This window comes from Panthera onca, chromosome B4 (genome assembly GCF_046562875.1).
Source record: "Panthera onca isolate mPanOnc1 chromosome B4, mPanOnc1 haplotype 2, whole genome shotgun sequence".
NCBI lineage: Eukaryota > Metazoa > Chordata > Mammalia > Carnivora > Felidae > Panthera > Panthera onca.
In genome coordinates, this window is record NC_138345.1 from 90,348,016 (window position 1) to 90,367,341 (window position 19,326).

The 19,326-nt window shown below is 43.0% G+C and overlaps 1 long non-coding RNA gene across 4 annotated transcripts; it reads left to right on the forward strand.

Annotated features, from left to right (window-relative positions):
- Positions 1-395: 395 nt before the first annotated feature.
- Positions 396-18,937, forward strand: LOC132694109 (uncharacterized). 4 transcript variants are annotated; one of them, XR_009617172.3, is made up of 6 exons: positions 396-657; positions 1,796-1,944; positions 2,056-2,160; positions 7,996-8,220; positions 8,625-10,575; positions 13,577-18,937. It is a non-coding gene; the product is annotated as an uncharacterized LOC132694109 (long non-coding RNA). The 4 variants fall into 4 exon arrangements; XR_009617173.3 differs by having other exon boundaries at positions 2,059-2,160; XR_009617170.3 differs by lacking the exons at positions 396-657; positions 1,796-1,944 and having other exon boundaries at positions 1,954-2,160.
- Positions 18,938-19,326: the final 389 nt, after the last annotated feature.

Consider the following 19,326-nt stretch of genomic DNA (forward strand, 5'->3'; position numbering starts at 1 on the left):
AAAGCAGTAAATAAATTTTTTTTTCCAATAGATTTTTTTTTGGTTTATTATTATTTTTTCTTTCTGTGAAAGAAAAACGTAGAAAATTCAGAAAGTCACAGAGAAGCAAGAAAAGAGAGAAGAAAATAACAAAAACAAAACAAAAAGCCCAACGTGCCAGATTTATAGCCAATCAAGGTGTCACTTTGGCACATTGCTTTTAAATTTCTTTCTTTGCAATTTTCCTCGGTGGAGTTGTTTCTACCATTAAGACAATTGGGCATGATATAACGTTATGCATATTTTCCCACATCATTAAGGCTTTTTTTTTTTTCAAGCATCTTTTTTTAAAGCCTCGTAATCTTCCTACAGGGGACGCTGAATTCCATAACCACTGCCCTATTGTTAGACTGTTTCCATTTCCCCAGTTGTAACAGGCTATGAGATACAGCTTTGTACACAAATCTTTTCTTCCGCCATGTCTGCTGGTTACCTTAGGACCCATTCCCAGAAGGGAAATTACTGAGCAAAAGCAAATGAGCATTTTTCAAGCTACAGATTCTGGAACTGCTCTCCAGACACACCGCTTCAGTCTCCCAGGGTCTCCACCAACCCAGCCACCTTTGGCTCTGAGGACGTTCTGCAGTGAAATTACCATTTCTTTGAGCTCTCATAAAGGTGAGTATCTTTTTCCATTTGTTTCCTAGTCATTTGCTGACGGAGCCCCCCTAACCCAAGATGGGGGTTCGTGCAGTCTGCGAAGGGGACATGGTAGCCCCCAACTCTCCCTGACTGTGGGGGAATCAATTCCACCGCTCCCCAACCCTGCAAAAAACCCGGGCTGGCTGTCTGTGGTTTATCAGGGAGTTGGGAGTGAAGGGGGCGAGAGGCCGGGAACGTAGCCAAACGCTCCAGCCCAAGCAGTGGCAGTCGTAGTGTCTTAGAACCGATATGCTTCTTTCGCTAGGTCTGTGAAGAGGAAGGGGCCTGGGCTGGAGGGCTGCCTGAGGGAGGAGGTAAGATCTGTTCAGGCCCTGGCAGCCACAGGTTCTCCAGGTGGGAGTCCTGGGCCTCCCGCTAGGCATTTCCAGGCCTCCTGAGGAAAGCAGTAAATAAATTTTGAACTTCTTTCCCCTTCATTCTCACAGAAAGTACAGGCAGTTGTATAGGCCACAGTTTCCCCCTTCCTCCGTGTCTTTGCACACATAGCTCCTTCTGTCTGGACTGCCTGTTCCCCTCACCCGATTTCCAAACTCCTACTCATTCTGCCTTAAGACCCATACCACTCTTTCTTCTTCTGTGAGGCTTTCTCTTATCTCTCTTTTGTGTCTCCACACCACACACATAGATCCCTATTAGCATTTTTGACACCTTGTTGTAATTCTGTGTTCATATTTCTGTACCCCTATGCTGTAATGGGGAGCTCTCTGAGGACAGGAGACATTGAGTATACATACCTTTACAAGGAGCCCACAGAGTTTTACACACACCACAGAGAGAGACAGGATGCAGGGCAAGCTGGCCACTCCTGGTGAATTCTGCCAAGCGGCAGGGTTGATGGTGGTGTCCCAAATCCTTCCCCCCACCCCCCACCGTCGAACAAAGAGCTGCCTATGAACAGGGAGGATGGCACCCTTCCCCCGCACCGGCCCCATTCAGAGGTGAAAGCAGCCTGTGTCCATGCCTTGATAGGGTTTTCCCTTCCTTTGAGAGGAGAACATTCTCAAGGCAGATTTTCAAGCTGAAGTCATCCAGAACAAAAGCTGCTTGCCAGCTGTGGCCCAGCAGCCCAGCACCCCCCCCCCTCCCCCTGCAGCCCCAGTGCCATTACCGCCTAATGGGAGAGGGGTGTGAAAACTTCCGGCGAAACATCTGGTCGGGGCCACTGTCAGCTGGCGAGACGGAGACCAGCGAGTTCCCCATCTGATTTCCTGAGACTGCTAGAGTGCCGAAGCCAAAGAGAAAGTGAGGAGGAGGAGGAGCGGCCTGCCCTGGGGTGAGGCTGTCAGGAAGGCCGAGGCCTGTGGCACAGCCACGCTCACTCTCTCCACTCTTTCTCTCCCCGGTGGCCACCAGTAGACTTCTGCTTGGCCTGTGCTTGTGAACTCAGGCCCGTGAGAATGAGGACTCACTCTCTGCTTAGTATATGGACGATCTGAAGGGCAGACTTCTAGCAACCTGGTGAGCAGAACTGAGTTTGTGTTCGTGTTAACTTAGGTCCCTGTTCCTGTCAGAATTTCCCACCTTCTCTTAACACTGTGTCTCCCACTCCTTCCCCAAGGATCCTCCTGCTCTCCCACTGATATCCGCCTTCCCCGGAGTAGTAGAGCTGGGACACCAAGACTGTATTCCGGATCTTTCTTTTTGTGTCTTTGCATTCTGAAAGGCGGCTGTTCTGACAAAGATTTCTGAGGTACTTTGGAAAGAAATGGTAACACCTCAGTACGTTCGGGGATTTTTTTTTTTTTAACAGTGACTTCTCTCGAAGACCCAAAAATACATACATAAGTACATACATACATACTTACGTACCGATGTACGTGCATACATGCATGTAACAATTTTTTAAAAATCCTCAAAGGAATAAGTGGAAATTTCAGATTCTGTGGTAGGCTTTTGGAAGCAGATTTACATTTCAATAATTCCTCAAGTCATTTCCACCTAGACAGGGGAATCCGGGTCTGATTTTCCCTCTTGAGACCCTGGAATACATACCCAGATGAATATGAGTTTGGATTTGTAGAGGGTCCAGGCTGGCTAGTCAACTGTGTGTAAACTCGCTGCCACCCAACAGAGCAGACATTATCTTAATGGCACTGATAGATCAGGAGTGTCACACATCATTAAAATAGCTGATTGATTAGAAGAAAATAATTAGCTTGCCCTGCCTTGCTGGAAAGCCTTTTGACATACCAGGAAGGAGATATGGAAGGGACAGGGGTCACCCATCTTTTGATCATTTGTTTTCCCTCCAAGGTGATGAAAAAGGCCCTGATAACCCGTAGGCAAGGGAAGGAATATAAACAAGTCGTGGTTCTTCTTTGCCATTTACTCCCAGAGAAGCTCTCTACAGACTTTCTGGAGTGTGGTATGTTTATTTCAGTTACATAGATACACTTCTTTAAATCAAACACTCTGTTAGTGCCTCGGAGTTGTAAATCAGTGGTTCTTTTCAAGTGACTTGATAGAATGTGATATTCTGCTTTCCTTTGACAAGATATAAACACAGAAACCTAAATATTATAATCAAGGCCAGCCATTGGCAGGGCTGTGAAGAAGGGCATGTAGATCTCGTGGCTTTTCGGTGCCCTTCTTGCCTTCCATGTATGTGTCTTCCTTGGAGTTCATAGTCACCCTCTTGTCCACTTGGGAGAGAAGTTGGCAAACTTATTTGTTGCTAAGAGTGATAGGGTTTAAGGCATCTTTATGCTCAGAGAAAGAAATCTATTGCATAATTCAGTTTTACACCAGCCGAGCGCATTTTAGCCAAAGGCACAGAGATTCTTAAGCCAAAGGATGTCTCTGGAGACATGTTTTGCTGATGGTCCTTCTCACTTGTCCTGGAAATCATGTTGGTGACTCAATGGGTCCCCTGAGACTTCCACATCTTTGGGGGGACAGAGGATAGAGTCAGAGCAAATCCAGATCACGTGGGAGTCTTCAGCTAGTTCTGAGAGGTACCGCCTGCCTCACTCCCCATCCTTACTCTCTCTCCATTGCTGCTTCCAAGAACCATAGAGGAAAATAGTTACCATACTTGTGTTAGAAGATAAAATAGTGGAACACCATTGGTCTGGAGAACAGAATCTGAGTTTGGGAGTCAGTAGGAATTGGACATTCTGCCCCTTCTCAGGGAGTGACCTTGGGCACATTACTTAATGTCCCCACAGCTACAGAATACTGATTTTACAAAGCCTTACAAAGCCAGGGGCGCCTGGGTGGCTCAGTCAGTTAAACGTCCAACTTCGGCTCAGGTCATGATCTCACACGACCTCACACGGTCGTGAGTTCATTTGAGCCCCACATCGGACTCTGTGATGACAGCTCAGAGCCTGGAGCCTGCTTCAGATTCTGTGTCTTCCTCTCTCTCTGCCCTTCCCCCTCTCATGCTCTGTCTCTGTTTCTCTCTCTCAAAAATAAATAAACATGAAAAAAATTTAAAAAACAAACAAACCTTCAAAAAAACAAAGCCTTACAAAGCTTGCCTAAGGTAATGTAAGAGAAAATGCTTAGCTACTAAATATTAGTTTTCTTCCCTTTTACAAAATAAGAACTCTGAATTTTGCTTGAATATAATCTACTGACTCAACTGTTAATCGACTTGTAGAGCCTTTTTTTTTTAAGATGACCTCATTGACCTCCATTTTGAGCTTAAAAATAATATGCGTTCTTTGTAGAAATTTGGGGATCTAAAAGAAAAGAGAAGAGAAAAGAAAAAAAAAAACAAAAAAAAGATAAAAGAAAAATCCCCTATAACTTTTCCTCAGGCAGAATCACTCATTTTTCTATTTTTTTTTAATTCCAGTATTTTTGCAATGCATATGGGTCCCCCCGCCCCCCCTTTTGTAAACAATGTTTGCCATCGTACCACACACACACATTCTGTTCAGTGGTTCTCATTCTCCTCCATCATGAGCACTTCCCTGTTCTCAGACACGCATAGTGTGTGTGGGTATGTGTGTGTGTGTGTGTGTGTGTGTGTGTGTTATAGTTTCTGCCATCACTAATGGGAGTAAGACAACACTTGTTCTCCTGGGACACATATCAGTTACTGAAGTAACTGCTCTCAGGGCAGACGTAGTAGGCACTTTTTGATTGCTATTTATAATACCTTCATTTCCAAGGCTGGCTATTGGCAAGATCTTGTGTTCTTCTTTGGATTTTTGTCTTTGGAACGACAAGATGGGAGTAAGGATGTAGGATGTAGGATGGCGGTGAATTTCAGTCTACGTCTTCCTTCCACTGGCCAGAAGTCCCCTCTGCATTTAATGAAAAAAGGTCATGCCTCAAATGTGTTATCAGGAAAGGTCCTTAAATCCACAGCTGGCCCCAGGGCAGCACAGAATTGCTTCAAAATTGCTTTTAGAGAATAAATGTATGCATGAGGCAAGGGGCCTTCCATTCATGCAGAAATAAGGATTTCAGGGTGGTTATTGTTATTCTCAGCATGATTTTGTGGGTAACTTTTAACTTTCTCTTTTATGTCATTTAACATCTCGGTGCCTCAGTTTCCTTACCTGCAAAATGCAGATAATAGCAGCACTTATCTAGTGGAGAATTAAATGAATGAATACATGTGAAATGCTTTCCACATTGCCTGGCAAAGAGCAAGTGCTCAATAAAACCATGGCTATCATCATCATCATTATCATTGTCATTATTATGGGCCTTTCTATATTTTCCCTACTTTCTGCTGTAAGTTCAACTACCCATCCACACAACATTTTTAAAAAGGCATAACATACAGCCATGGGAATATTGCATCTTAGGCCAACAAAGTGAAACAGAATTGGGAGCATTTGTTGGGTACCAGGAAAGGAGGTTGTGGATATAGACACAGAAGGACAGGAAAGAACCCAAGGGAGGGAGAAGGAAAACTGAGAAAGGAAGGGACAAGTAATGGGTTGGCCCAAATTCAGGGAGGGGGACGGGCCAGTCATGTGTTTTTAAAAATTACTCCATTGGACTTGGGCCCACTACTCTAGCACCTTGAGAAGGGAGCTCACGGAACTTTCTGCTGCTCCCCATCCTCTCCCCAGCCTGGAAAGGTGCAGGGGGCGGGCAGGGGAAAGTGAGAAAGGGGTACGAGTAGGAGTTGGAAGATGAGAAAATTGCAACTTGGAAAAAGTAAATCAGCTTCTGAAAGGCTCTCCGCTAACTTCTGGCAATACTGGGTCTGGAACTCAGCTTTCAGGATATCCAACCTAGACCTCAATACCTCTTTATTCCCACCTGCTATTGTCTCTCTGTACCTGGAGACCAAAACAGCAAAACTGACCCAAGAATTCAGAATCTGCATTTTGGCCATTATGGTCGCCATACATTGAGTGTGGAATAAGGATGGCCTATTGAAGGCTCTATCAGTGGTCTGTGCAGGATTGGAAAACATCCATGTGCCACGGCCTGCCCTCCACTGCGCCTCTTCCCCAACTACCAAGCCTTCTTGTGGTGTTTTCTAGACCTGCATGTTCTTGCAGGGAACAGCCAGGGCAGATGCCAAGCCAATTACTTTACCGATTAATGGCTCATTGTATCCACTGTACAAGATGTAAGGGAAAGAATCTATTGGATATTTTAGTTTTATACAAGCTAGTGAGTGCGTGTTATCAAAGTGACTTGATTGAACAAGACTCAGGAATTTTCTCCACTTCTGGGCTAATGGCTTAGTTTCTGGAATTCTAAGTTTTTGCATGTAGGTTGGCCATAGACTCTATGAAAACACTGTTTTTACCATTTTCTTTTCTTTTCTTTTCTTTTCAGCGTTGATAGTGTATTTTGGTGCTACAATTTTGCAAACAATGGTCAGACTTAAGTATATTTTTTCATATGCAGGAATATCTGTGATTTTTCTGTCACTCATTTTGATGGATTATTGGATCAAATAGAAATGTGTGCCCCGTGAAAGAAACTTTTGTTTGTTTGTGTTTGGGTTTCTAAAAGGTTGGCAGTAAACTTTGAAAGTAAACCTGTTGCTGCCTTACCATGTCTTTCTAGGTACCCCATTGAGACTGGGCCAGCACTGCTTTGCTCAAATAATTTAATTTTGATCAAAGGCAATTTATTTTTATTATTTTTTTAAATATGAAATTTACTGTCAAATTGGTTTCCATACAACACCCATGCTTATCCCTCCCTCCCACCCCCCCATCAACCCTGTTTGTTCTCAGAAAGGCAATTTAATACAAGGAACAGGGAAAAGAGTAGAATTGGCCTCCATTATTTAAGATTATTTAGTGATATTTTCTATTTAAGAAGGTGTGGGTTGCATGTCTCTGCTATCTGGCAGCCACTGAAAAAGCCACAGCAGGAAACAAAGATTGAAACCCAAGGAAGATCGTTCGGTAGGATGCAGTCTTACAACATTAGGCTGGGATAGACTCTGAGACACAATTCCTTAAAAGACGCCCTGTGTTTCAAAGAGGAGGGTTGGTGTAAAATACAGGGTGCTCTAACTTATGTTTCTAGAAGTGATATTTTATTCCCATCCCAAAACTTTACAACACCTGGGAAAATAAGTAGGAATGTCATTGTGGTAATGAACCTTAAGCGGATGATGACAATTTTGAGATACGTGCCCAAATAGGATAGCCCTCATTTTCCTCATTCCTCTTAAGGTGGTGGTCTGGACGTGTTCATGTCTAAAACTTGTAGCAGAAGGCCTGTTGGAGTCTCCGCCTCTGAAGGAGGTGAGGGCTCCCTTTGTTCCCTTTCTGGAGTTACTCCGGAGCTATACAGATTAAGACCAGCAGATGGCATGCGGCGTCAGGATCCTGGACACTTGGAACCTGGGAAAGCCATCTTTTCTCTCCCATAAAATTCTGAACTTTAGTTAGGAAGAGAAGTGTGCTTATTTCAGCTATTAGCTATTGTGCTTGATAATTTGGCTGTCTTTATAGGATGTCTAGGTTACCTGTGGTGGAAACAAAACTAAATATAACCCGGACACCATTTTGCTTGCGTCTTAAACTGGAAACAGGCTTGTGCAGAACACTCTTGGGAGCCTCACCGGGTGGCGTGGAATGGAATAGCAGGACAGGCAGAGGACAGATTCCTGGAAGAAGAGAATGAGAACTCCATCCCTGTGTGTTGTGAGAGAAGAAGCAAATGATCAATACAACCCACTCCATCCCCCTTCCCCCAGCCCACAGCAAAGATGCCTGGAATTAGAGCGGAGTTTCCTAATATGCCTGCATCAGGAATATAGCTGGAGATAGCCGAAAGTATCACTTCAGGGTTCGAAAATAGATCATTTCCACATTTACCAAGCAAGATGTAACTTCATCTCCTTGTTTTCAGTTTAGCACCTTGGCCTGGTCCTCCTCTCAGCCTGGCATCCCTGAGCATGGGACTTCAGCAGAGAACAAATGTCTAGTCTTCTAAGAAGAGAGAGAAGAGGACCGGAAGGGTGGAAATATAAATGCCTGGCTGCACAGAGGTGGATGAGGGAACCCAGAGATCTACCTTCTATAGACCTTCAACCAAACTGTGTTTTAGCCTCATGCTTCATCTTCACTCTCTGCGGTACGTAGTGGCTCTGAAGCCTGAATCTTTCTGGGGGTCTTGTGAAAAAATTGTTCATGAAAAAAAAAACAAAAATTCTCAGCGTGCCTGGATGCCTCAGTCAGTTGGTTAAGCGTCTGACTCTTGATCTCTGCTCAGGTCATGATCTCATGGTTCGTGAGTTTGAGCCCCAAGCCCTGAGTCAGGCTCTATGCCAACAGCACAGGAGCCCGCTTGGGTTTCTCTCTTCCGCTCACTCTCTGCCCCTCCCACACTTGTGCGCGCGCGTGCTCTCTCTCTCTCTCTCTCTCTTAAAATAAGTAAATAAACTTCAACAAGAAATTTTCCGTTAACAGATACCTGCCATTCTGTCATACCCCTGCTCTACATTTTCCTAGTTTCTTACACCAGTCTTACTTTCCCAGGTAAGAACTTCCCAGCATCCCTTGTAGCCAAAGAGCAGGCATGTGCCCTAAGATCCACCAATCAAACACCCACATGAAACTCTGACCCGGAAGTCAGCAACATGAGGAAACAGATTGGATTCTGAGCACGGTGCCTTCATTTTGCAGGTGAAGGTGGTGGTGGCAGCAATATCCCTTCAGTATGAGGTTCTGAGCTGCATTCCTCGGGGTTTAGCCTTGAGCTTCTTCTTCTTCAGATCTCCCGATGCATCTTAATAAATAACTTTTAATGAATTTTGCTTAAAGCAGCATGGATTTTATAGTTTGCAATTAAAAGAAAGAAAGAAAGAGAGAGAAAGAAGTAAAGAAAGAGAAAGAAAGAGAAAGAAAGAGAGAGAAAGAAAGAGAAAGAAAGAAAGCAGGCAGGCAGGCAAAAGAAAAGAAAAACTAATAAACACATTTGGTCAGTGAAAGTAGGGTAAATCTAAAAACGTGGAATTGGGTTTGGGGATGGGAGCCACAGTTGGGTAGAGGTGAGGTATCTTTTGTCATGCACCAAGTGCTAGGGTTAGCCATTACTGCTTTCCTAAAGGAGGTGCCCTCTGACTGTGGCCACAACATAAGGTGGAGAAAATCCCCAAGATCTGGAGCTTTGAAAGGCTGACAAAGACAACCACTTCTTTATCCCCCCCAAAAGCACTTAGAAACAATGACATCAAGCTAGTAGCCTCAGCTGGAAATGCTGTGTGACTTTATCTCATCAATTAAGAGTTCTCTGTAAGAGGGGCACCTGGATGGCTCAGTCAGTTGAGTGTCTCTTGATTTTTGACTCAGGTTGTGATCCTGGGGTTGTGGCATCATGAGTTGGGCTCCATGTGGAGTATGGAGACTGCTTAGGATTCTCTCTCTCTCTCTCTCTCTCTCTCTCTCTCTCTCTCTCTCTCCTTCTGCCCTTCCCCCACTCGCACTCTTTCTCTGTCTCTCTAAAATAAAAATTAAAAAAAGAAAAGTTCTCAGAAAAAAACCTTGTTCAGACCCATTGGAAAATTTCAGGTTCAGGGGTGTCTCACCATGAAAAGTTATGATTTCAAATTGTCTCAAAGAAGCAGGCATCGAAGAAGGAGTAGGAAGAGACAGATCACTAATGTCACATGTAAAGAGAGGGAATCTTCCTATTTAAACACAGTCCACACAGGATCTCTGGCTGTGTCTGTATGCACATGCAGTTGACAGGAAGTGGAAGAGAGGGCAACTAAGATTTTTAGGAAACCCATTGTCAAAGACACCTCAAGCCTGGCTGCCAACCGCCTGTGGTTTTATCCTTAAAACTAATCCTAGGCCACTAGTTCTGCACCAGCATGAAGAAGTGTATGGAAGGTGTGTATTTTCCAAGAAAGCTATGTTCTTTATTACTCACCAAGCATGAATTAACATGGGATAATTAGCAGGGAGTTCATCCCAGAGGGCAGCTTCTAGAATCACCAACCAAGTAAATACCTGAGCTGGAAGTCATCGCTATTCTTATTCAACAGGACTGATTATTTCCTTATTGCTTAATGACTGCCGAGGTCTCCCATTCTTCTATTTTTTAAACTGGAAATTTTACAAATCTTTGGTTGTCCTGTTTTTTTTCTCCACTATTTTTTAATGGGTGTGTTGAGAGACAATTTGTCTTGGAACTTTGGGCTTTCAATAGATAATAGTTTGAAAAATTAGTGTTACTAGAAGTCCTTACTATTTAAATAGAAGATTCTTCAGAGGAAGAAAGACTATAATGAGAAGGAATATGTTCTGGACTCAAAATAGTAGTCAGATATCTTAGCAAGGACTGAGATCTTGAACAGTCTCCAGATACCAGTAAGAATCATTGTATTACCCTCTTTCTCATCTGTTGGATTTTTTTTTTTCCTTATTTTTACATGTGGTGAATGAACTGAGAGAGGAGAGGAGAAGTGGTCTAGAAAGGATTAAGGTGAGTGTGTAGATAGGATGTCCTTATAATGACTTCTCACTTGATCTCTATCCAAATGGTCCCACCCTTCTTCTCAACCCAAAGCTTATAGTATGGTACCAATGAAAATAGCTCAAACCCCTTTGCAGGTATGTAGAAGCAGTTTGGAATAGACTGTGGGTGGGTGGGGTTGTGGAGTGGGAGGAGCTTGTGGCTTTTCCAAATCAGCCCTGATTTAGAGCTTATAATTCTACCATCATTTCCTATCCACAAGTGCTATCTCATCTTTTTGGTTCCCTTTATTTCTACCCCACCTCATGAGATAGATTAGATAGGTAGGTAGATAGATGATAGATAGATAAATAACAGAGGAAACAAAGCCAAGACCCTTGTGGGTGTAGCAGAAGGTTGAAGGAGGTCTTTGTGTCACGGTAAGGACAATAACTTAAAGACCTCCCCATTCTCAAGGTTAGGAAGACTCTTGGCCACTTCTACTAACAGAGATTCTAACAGCACCACAACCCCTGGCACCACGCCCACTGTTTCTTGGGTCCCTTCCCTCTTCTTTTCCTGCTTGCCTCTCAGGTGTCATAATCTCCACCAAGCCCTACTAGTTGTGCCCAGATTTGAATGCAGAACAATTTGGTTTTCACTCTAGCCTTCCGTCTTCTTCCAGACTCTGGATCTGATTTGTCTTTTATACTCAATTACCCATGAAGGTATTATAATAGAGACTGTCTCTCCCCAAGAAGAATTCTGATGTAGCTGTTAATTATCCTTTAATCCTTTTACCCACAACTGATAAAACTAGTTGCTTTGGGGTTTTCTGTTTGTTTTGGTTTGTGTTTGGCTTTTGCTTACTAGAATGGCTATCCTTTTGGCGAAAAGCACTCATATAACAAGTTTCAGAAAACTCAGAAAGGCGCAAAGAAGTGAAAAATCTGTAACATCCCAAACTCGGTATCTCTTAAGGAAAGTCCCCATTTCTCCCATGTCTCATTCACGTACTTCAATCTCCCCTCTCCAAACAAAGGATCAGTGGCTTGAGTTTTCAGGGCCGTCCCACTCAATTTTAGAGAAATATAGATCCTATTTGAGATCCAAGGAGGCATTTGTCAGCATTAAGTGCCTCCCTCATCTCCATCCATGCCCACAATATTTGGCAAAACCCCAAACAATATAGTCTGTGGTTTGGGATTGTAGCTGGTTCCTTGTTTCATTCATGTTGGAGACATTTTTCCCTCCTATTTTTGTTCCTTTTATTGTTTTCATTGGATTTTTAGGAAGAGGAAGGGCATAAATGTTTTTACTCACTTGCCTTTAACAAGAAGATCTACCTTTTAAAATAATTACATGACTGCTTTTGATTTTTTACTTCAAGGAAGAGTTAAGGGAAGGATGTATGTGAAATGTAATGAATTTCCAGTTTTTTAGGTGCCTGATAAAGAGGAGCTTTCCTCAACGGGGGTCAGTTCTGTTCTGATGACGGCCTTCCCATGGCACTGGTACCATGGTTAGAATTTTCCCAGGGAGAGATGGCCTTGCTCCCTGGGAGCTGTCACCATAGATGGCCCTCGCTGAGAGTAGACCACAAATTACACCAGCTGCAGACACTTACAAAGCACATGAAGGGAGGGCAGAGGCTGGTGCTCAAAGATGGAGAGGAGTCACAACTCAGCTGTAGAACAGCAGGAGCCGGCGGAGAAAGACAATCTGAGAAAGACCTGCCTCCTCCTGTTCCCTGAGGATCAATCCCCCCATTATCCAGTCACCATCTTGGGAAGAAGGGAGGAGGGAAGGTCCTTAGAAGGTGGAGAATCGGCTCTGATAGGGAATTTCACCATGGACAAGAGCAAATTCAGCCCCCCTCCCCTTTTATTCACCCTGGAAGAGACTGTTCCTTAGCAAGTTTATTCCTGCCATCTGTAGGAACGAGAGCTTCAGAGCAAGATTAAATCAGTTATAGAAAACAAATAAGCTACTGTTTTTGTACAGCTGATTTGTAAGGTGTAAATCCTGACCCCGAAACATCTGTGATTTTAGCTTCATCTTTCTGCAAGAGGCAGTCTGCTAGAAGGAAAACTGCACAGGGCTGGAGCTGACCTCCATTTACTCCTACCTCTGCTACTAACTAGCTGTGTGATCTTGATTAAACACGTAATTTTCTAGTTCTCAATTTCATCAACTCTAAGAGGTGGGGGTTGGACCAGATCAGTGATATTCAAATGTTTTTATTTCGTTTTTTAGCTGTGCCATTCCATTAAACAAAATCTTACTTAGATGGACAATATATAAAACAGAGTTGAGTTTCCTCTGGAGTTTCCTCTGGCAGAATGGGGAGGAGGCGTCTGGGACCCCATGCATGAGGGAGTTCCTTGGGCATCCCCAGAAGTCTCTAAAGTCATTAAAGACTACAATCTCTGTGTTTTTTTTTTTTTTTTTTTTTTTTTATTCTAATCCTCAATGATTCACTCTCTGCCCAAGGCCTGGAGTGGCTGGCAGGAGCATGAAATAATCTGTTCTGTCATCCCTGGGTATCTGAGGAAATTGGTGCTAATTTGTCCTTTTGGGGACAAATCAATTATCTTGGTGTTAAAACCAAAAAATTCCCAGAACTCTATGGTGGCTGGGGATTCTGTTGTTTACAACTAAGAAAAAGAGAGAGAGAGAGAGAGAGAGAGAGAGAGAGAGAGACAGAGAGACAGAGAGACAGAGAGCGTGAGCAGGTACGTTCGAGGTAACAACCCAGAAACCATGAGCTAAATATGAGCTAGAAATTGTGTTACCACTGTGTGGCCAACATGGCAGAGTCATGTCCAGTGAGCTCTGACAACGCCCCAAGAAGCAGGTATGATCCTCGTTTCATAGACAAAAATACTGTAGCACGTTAACTAACTTGCTCAAATATCATACAAAGAATCGCCTTTTCTTTAAAACAACAAAAACCAAAAAGCATTTACCGTCATACGTAAGGTGTTCACATACACAGTTAACCAAAACCATGGAACTTCTCATCCCACAGAACCTACCATTCAGTGACTCCCAGAGCTTTTTGCACATGAAACGGATAAGGAAAATGTCTGAGACAAACAATCTGAATTTTAAATGCAGATCAAAGTCCTTGCAGCAGCGAAGAAAGCCTGTGGGTATTTCATGGAGGTTTACCAAGAAAGCGGGCATCTTTGCCTCCACCTCATGAACTTATATTTTAAGAAGCTCAGCCATTCCAGTCCATGCAGAAAAAGACTCTCAAAGGAATATTTACAATGTGGATCTTATATTAAACATTTGGTTTTATATGCTTAAATATTTATAAAAGCATATGTGGAATAAATTTTAGTCCACAAACTGAAGTGTGCAAAACATATCAATTTCTTTATTTCTTTAAATCAACTTTGTTTTCTGACTCTCAGCCTCCATCCTTCCTCTAAAGTGGCAAGAGCATCCATCTCGTCCTTGTTAGGGCGCCCTCTCCTACCCAAAGTCACACCAGAAGGTTTACTCGGGAAATGAGGACGATTGAGGAAGGGATGTCCTATCTGTCAAGGCACCGCTGACATCTGCACCATGAGGCCCGCCGTGGTACCCTGGATTTTGGTGGCGCCATTGGGGGTTAGGGGGCTTTGTGGAGGATGCCTCCCTCTCGGCACACCAAGAAGTCACCTCCTCTGCAGCTGCATGGCCACGGGACCCGTGTAGTTTCACACCACCTGGTGCTCAGAAGAACCCCGGATTTGTTTTAATGCTCTGCTGTTGCCATCTTCAGACTGGAACAAGGGACCCATGGTTTCATTTTCCACTGTGTCCTGCAAATTCCTCGGCGGTCCTGCCCGTGGCTTTAGTTACCACCCCCTCCGCTCACCTTCTCTGTGGTGTTTGCAATCCTCTGCCACCCCATTCTGTAGAAGAGCTTCTCTCTGACTCCCTCCCCTCCCCACCCCCCCATGCTTTGTCCCTCTTCCTTAGAGTCTGGGGCACTCATTTCCTCAATGGCTGTAGGTATTTACAAAAAGAGAAAGCAAAGAAAAAACAGGAAAAGCCACAGATTTCTGGGGCTTCTGCCTTTCATCCTGCACAACTCCCTGAAGGAAGGAACTGGTTCCTACTTGAAATGGGAAAAGAAGAGAAAACCAGTATGCGGGGAGAAAACCCACACCTTCAAAATTCGGTGAATTATGTTGTTACGCATACGGTTGCATTTGAATTAACGGTGAGTTATTTGCATCATCAGTGTTGATGATTTTGGCCTATGCGATATGTCTCTAGGATAGATCCCCAACACATACGGGTGCACCCGTAGAAAGTGAGGGCATAGAGACCTAAGCTGGGTATCGCTTTTAGTAGGGTGACCATAGACATTCTGGCTCAAGCTGGGGCACTTTTGAAAGGGGGGCCATTCATTTACCTCAGAGCAGTAAGAGTGAACTGGGGCCACCACGGGCAAACAAGGGTATGTGGTCATCCGATATGTAAGTGCCAGAGTCAGGATTTAAACCCAGGTCTGTGTGACTCTCACTGTTTTGGGTATTAATTAGAATATTAATCTGTGACTAGCTCGGTCAACTGCCATGAATGGTTTATCCTACATCCGTTCTGTTGTGGCCCTGTTGACATGGCCTGAGAAAGACTAGGTTCACAACTGAAGAATTTTATTCATGAGAGCCCAAGAACTGCATTCCTCGGTTGCAATTGGCCAGTCCTCCAGGCATGAATGAGGGAAGTTTCATCTTCAATATTTACTGAAAACAGACGCTGAAGTTTGAGAAGCAAATGTAAAGTGCTCATTCCAAAAGCCTCTTTATATACATGTTAAATCAGTTTGTGGGAAAGAGACCACAGAGATTGTTTAAACATTCATCCTGATGACACAACTGTTCTAAAATATGCAGTTCCTTCTAGTTATATGGGGAATTAATTGCATATGGAGGAAGTCATCTTTTGAAACTGGATTAAAAGGAAATAGTTCATAATTCAGTGATATCAACATGCACACCATTGTGCCTGGGACTCAGCTTCGCCCCGTTTTTCTTATCTCAGCCACTGTCTGAAGACGTTGTTTTCTCGCTCAAGGCGTCATGACTGAGCTATGTAGCTCTGCGGAGAGAAAAAAAAAAAAAATCTGGGGCCAGAAGGGAAGAGATCTGACTTCAGCACACTTGTGCTGTTGGGAGTCTCTTTCTGACCTTGGATTCTGGAGTCCGGCTCACTTCTCCACGTCGTCCATTGGTGGAGGACTCGAAGTCCCCCTGTACCCTTGAACTCCATCAGCGTGACACAGCTGGCATTTGGGAGCACAATGTCTTCTCTCACCACAGAGCACATTTTGATATTCATCCTTAAATGCATTACCCATCATTCTTTGCAGGGTCTCTTGTTAACCACAAAGCAGTTAGATAGCTATGTTTAGAGAGAAACAGCTCCTTATCTGTTGCACTCCAAGGGAAATCAGCAGTTTCCTAGAGATGGTCTTAGCGCTACTCTGGGGCTCCAGTTTCTCTACGATACAATCAGCCGTCAACCGAAGCTACGGAAAGTGGTGAAACTCCCCCGTTATGTCTTACTCATGGCAGTAATCACGCTTTGAGTACATCTGTTGTTTTTAAATTTCCAGCCCCATTAAATCTCCCCTTTTTTTTCTTTTTCTTTTTTTTTTTTTAAGATACGAGGAGTTGACAATACCCATACTCGCTTTGAAGTACCCTCACTTAAATGAGTGATTTGAAAAAGAATCGAGACATGAGGCAATCCTGAAAATATGAATAAAAGAATATAAATATTTCTCCAGCCTCTCTAGTCTTCATTAAAACACGCAAGAGGAAGAAACTGGTTTGCCCTTCTATATTTAATTTGGACTCTAACCTCTTTGAAAACTTCAGCAATGTGATTAATTTCCGCTTATCTTACGGAATGTCTCCCCACCTATAAATAAGTCTATTCTTCTTCAGAAGAGCATAAATATGCCTCCCGCTTTACGGTTATTTTTAATATCTCTTACTTACAATTGTAATGAGACCTATTTTCAGGACAATAGCTAACTATCCGTTACATTTCCATTATGCTCCATTAGTTTCATGGTTGGAAAACTTAAGCGCAATAAGCTTCTTTGGATGAATATGAATACAATGTTAATCAGAGTAGCATGAATAATTCAAAGAGCAAAGGGACCCTGATATTCGATCTAGCAAGACCAAGAAGAACAAGAAAAGAAAAGAAGAAAAGGAGACAGAGTAGGGGAGGGAAAGAAGAAAAAGAAGAGGAGGAAAGAATAAGATCTTGAGAGTTTTTAATTTCAGGTAAAGGATAAAAAAAAAATCCTTTTTTTTTTTTTTTTTTTTACACGTTTAAAATGTTATCCCACCTAAGAATGGAAAGTCTGCGGAAGATCGAAAAGGAAAGAGCCTGCATTAAAAGATCCTTCTCACCGCTTTATTAGCTAAGTGCCTGATTCCCCACTTTTCTATCCCCCACATTCCCCAGGCTCAGGAGAGGCCCATGGGGTCATGTAGGAAAGTGCTTTGTCTACATGAACACTTCAAGCACAGCGCTGAATTATTTGCTGCCTTGAGGCTGACGATGTGAGTAACTATTTCCGGTGTGAAGTTACATTTGCTTAGTTAATGGTACTTACAACAATAATATGTGCTTGGTGATAAAAGCAGCCTGCTTGATGAGAGATGGCATGATCAGCTATTAGAAATCACATCGCTTTGGCAAAAAGTTAGGTATCTGATCTTTCTAGGCCCACAATTCACTTCTTTTATTTGAACTCAAACCTTTAAAATGAAAACTTCCACATGGGAAATGAATTATCAGTTTTTCCTCTCTAGGTCATCTCCCATTGGAAGAACGGACTTTCCGTCGGAAGACAAAGGACATGCTTTTCTCCGGAGAAATATCTCCCCATTGATAAATAATGAGCAAACGCAGAACACTGAAGTAGTGTTCTCGCCAGTAGTGTGAGTCGTGTCAGCACTCACCAGCTGGTCCCTGTCTGTTTTGCAGTCAGAGAAAATGGGAACTCAGCATGGATCCGAGTTCCCAAGGATAGGAGGATTCGATCTGCCAGGTGTGCACATGGGCAGAATGCCTAACCCCAGGTCATTTTACAAAAAAACCTTGCTCAGACGTGGCCAGCAAAGCTGTGCAAACCCTAGGAAAGCAAGCAAAAGGCCACAGTTGCTATTTCTGCAACTTGGTTACTCTCAGCAAGACCGCCCTGTGTTTTCTCCAGTTGGTAAGCGAGGGTTCAGGGAACAAATTAAGAGTCGTGCAAGACACGTTAGAATAGTAGGCAGTTCAAGTGCCGTGATTTCTACCCTTCATGAAATCGATGCAATTATTTCACTAATCAAATGTGCATTCAGAGGAATGGAAATGTGGAAGATCAAGGTAGTGAGAGAGGGGTTACCAAATAGCCGTCACCCTTTGCCCATTGGTTTCTATCTATGCAGTCTAGGAACTGAGATCATATTTATGAACAGACTTCGCAGGCAAAGCTTTCGCCTGTAATTATTATGTAGCAGATTTGGGGCAATACACTTAACTTTTGTCCAAGGCAGAAAGGTGAACTGGAATGAGAGTGATTTTCTGGATAATTCGATCCAAGGGAGTAATACCCTGGAGTCGCCTGGTGATGTCAAGGTTCTTGCAGCTCATGCTTTGGAACCCAGTTACATGGGAGACCATGTTTGAACAATGTCCTTTAAGGAATTCAGTAACTAAACCCTGCTGGACAGGAGCCAAGACAAGCCTCTTTAATGCCAAATTCCACTCTAGCGGGTCATGTTATTGGATGGCTCAAATTAATTTGGGCCAGGAAAAAAGGGCCTCCTTTCCCTCAATAGTTGATTTTTTGTCTGAATTATCCAGATAATTGTTTCATTTTTCAACTTTCCTTTGCCTGCATAGAGGAGAGAGGCAGCTTTACTTACTTAGTTTTGTCTTTTGTTATAACAGAATCATTACCTGTAATTCAGAAGTCAGAAGTCATTCTCATGAAAATGTGTAACCTTTGTATATATCAAAAAGAACTACCTAGTTCCAAATGGTTATTTATTCTTTCATAATATTTTTTTCATTTGTACACTGTTACTCATTTAGCAGATATTTGATGGACAAACAAAAGACATATTATCCTTATGTATCATGCCCGTTTATTAAGGAATCTCTAATCAGCAGAAAAATCTTTAAATTATTGTGAGGCAGGAGGAAAAGGTGAAAAATTTTTGGAAAAATTCTCTTGCAAAGGCTATGTTTCCTTAAAAACAAAAAATTGAACTTGTAAAAAGAATGTATTATTTAAAGCCGACATAACACCTTTTGCTTGAAAAGATTTAGGGCATTAACCTTTAATCCTGACAACATTGGTTCCCCCCCCCCCCCCCGCCCCAAAATAAATTGTATCTCTCTCTGAAGACCAGAGCAGTAAAAACCTTTCTGTTGTATCTTTCCCTCCACTGGACGATCATTTAGATCCAGGCCACTTGTCTCTTACCTACTCAATTCACCAGGTCATCCTGTAGAGTCCGAAAATAGAAAATGAGACTATATTCAGAGTGGAGTATTCTTTCTGTCTCATCCTTCATTTCTGCTCTCCCAAAACCCCTTCCCAAACTCAGTAGCTCATTTGAAAAAGAAAGCAATACATACTTCAAGGTAACGCATAGGTTTTGTATCCCTTTCTCTTTAATTGTATTGGTAATTGCTGTCTTACTTGCCTCTTGTCAGCAATACCAAATAACAATGGATATTTGTTGGATGGATAACAAATGG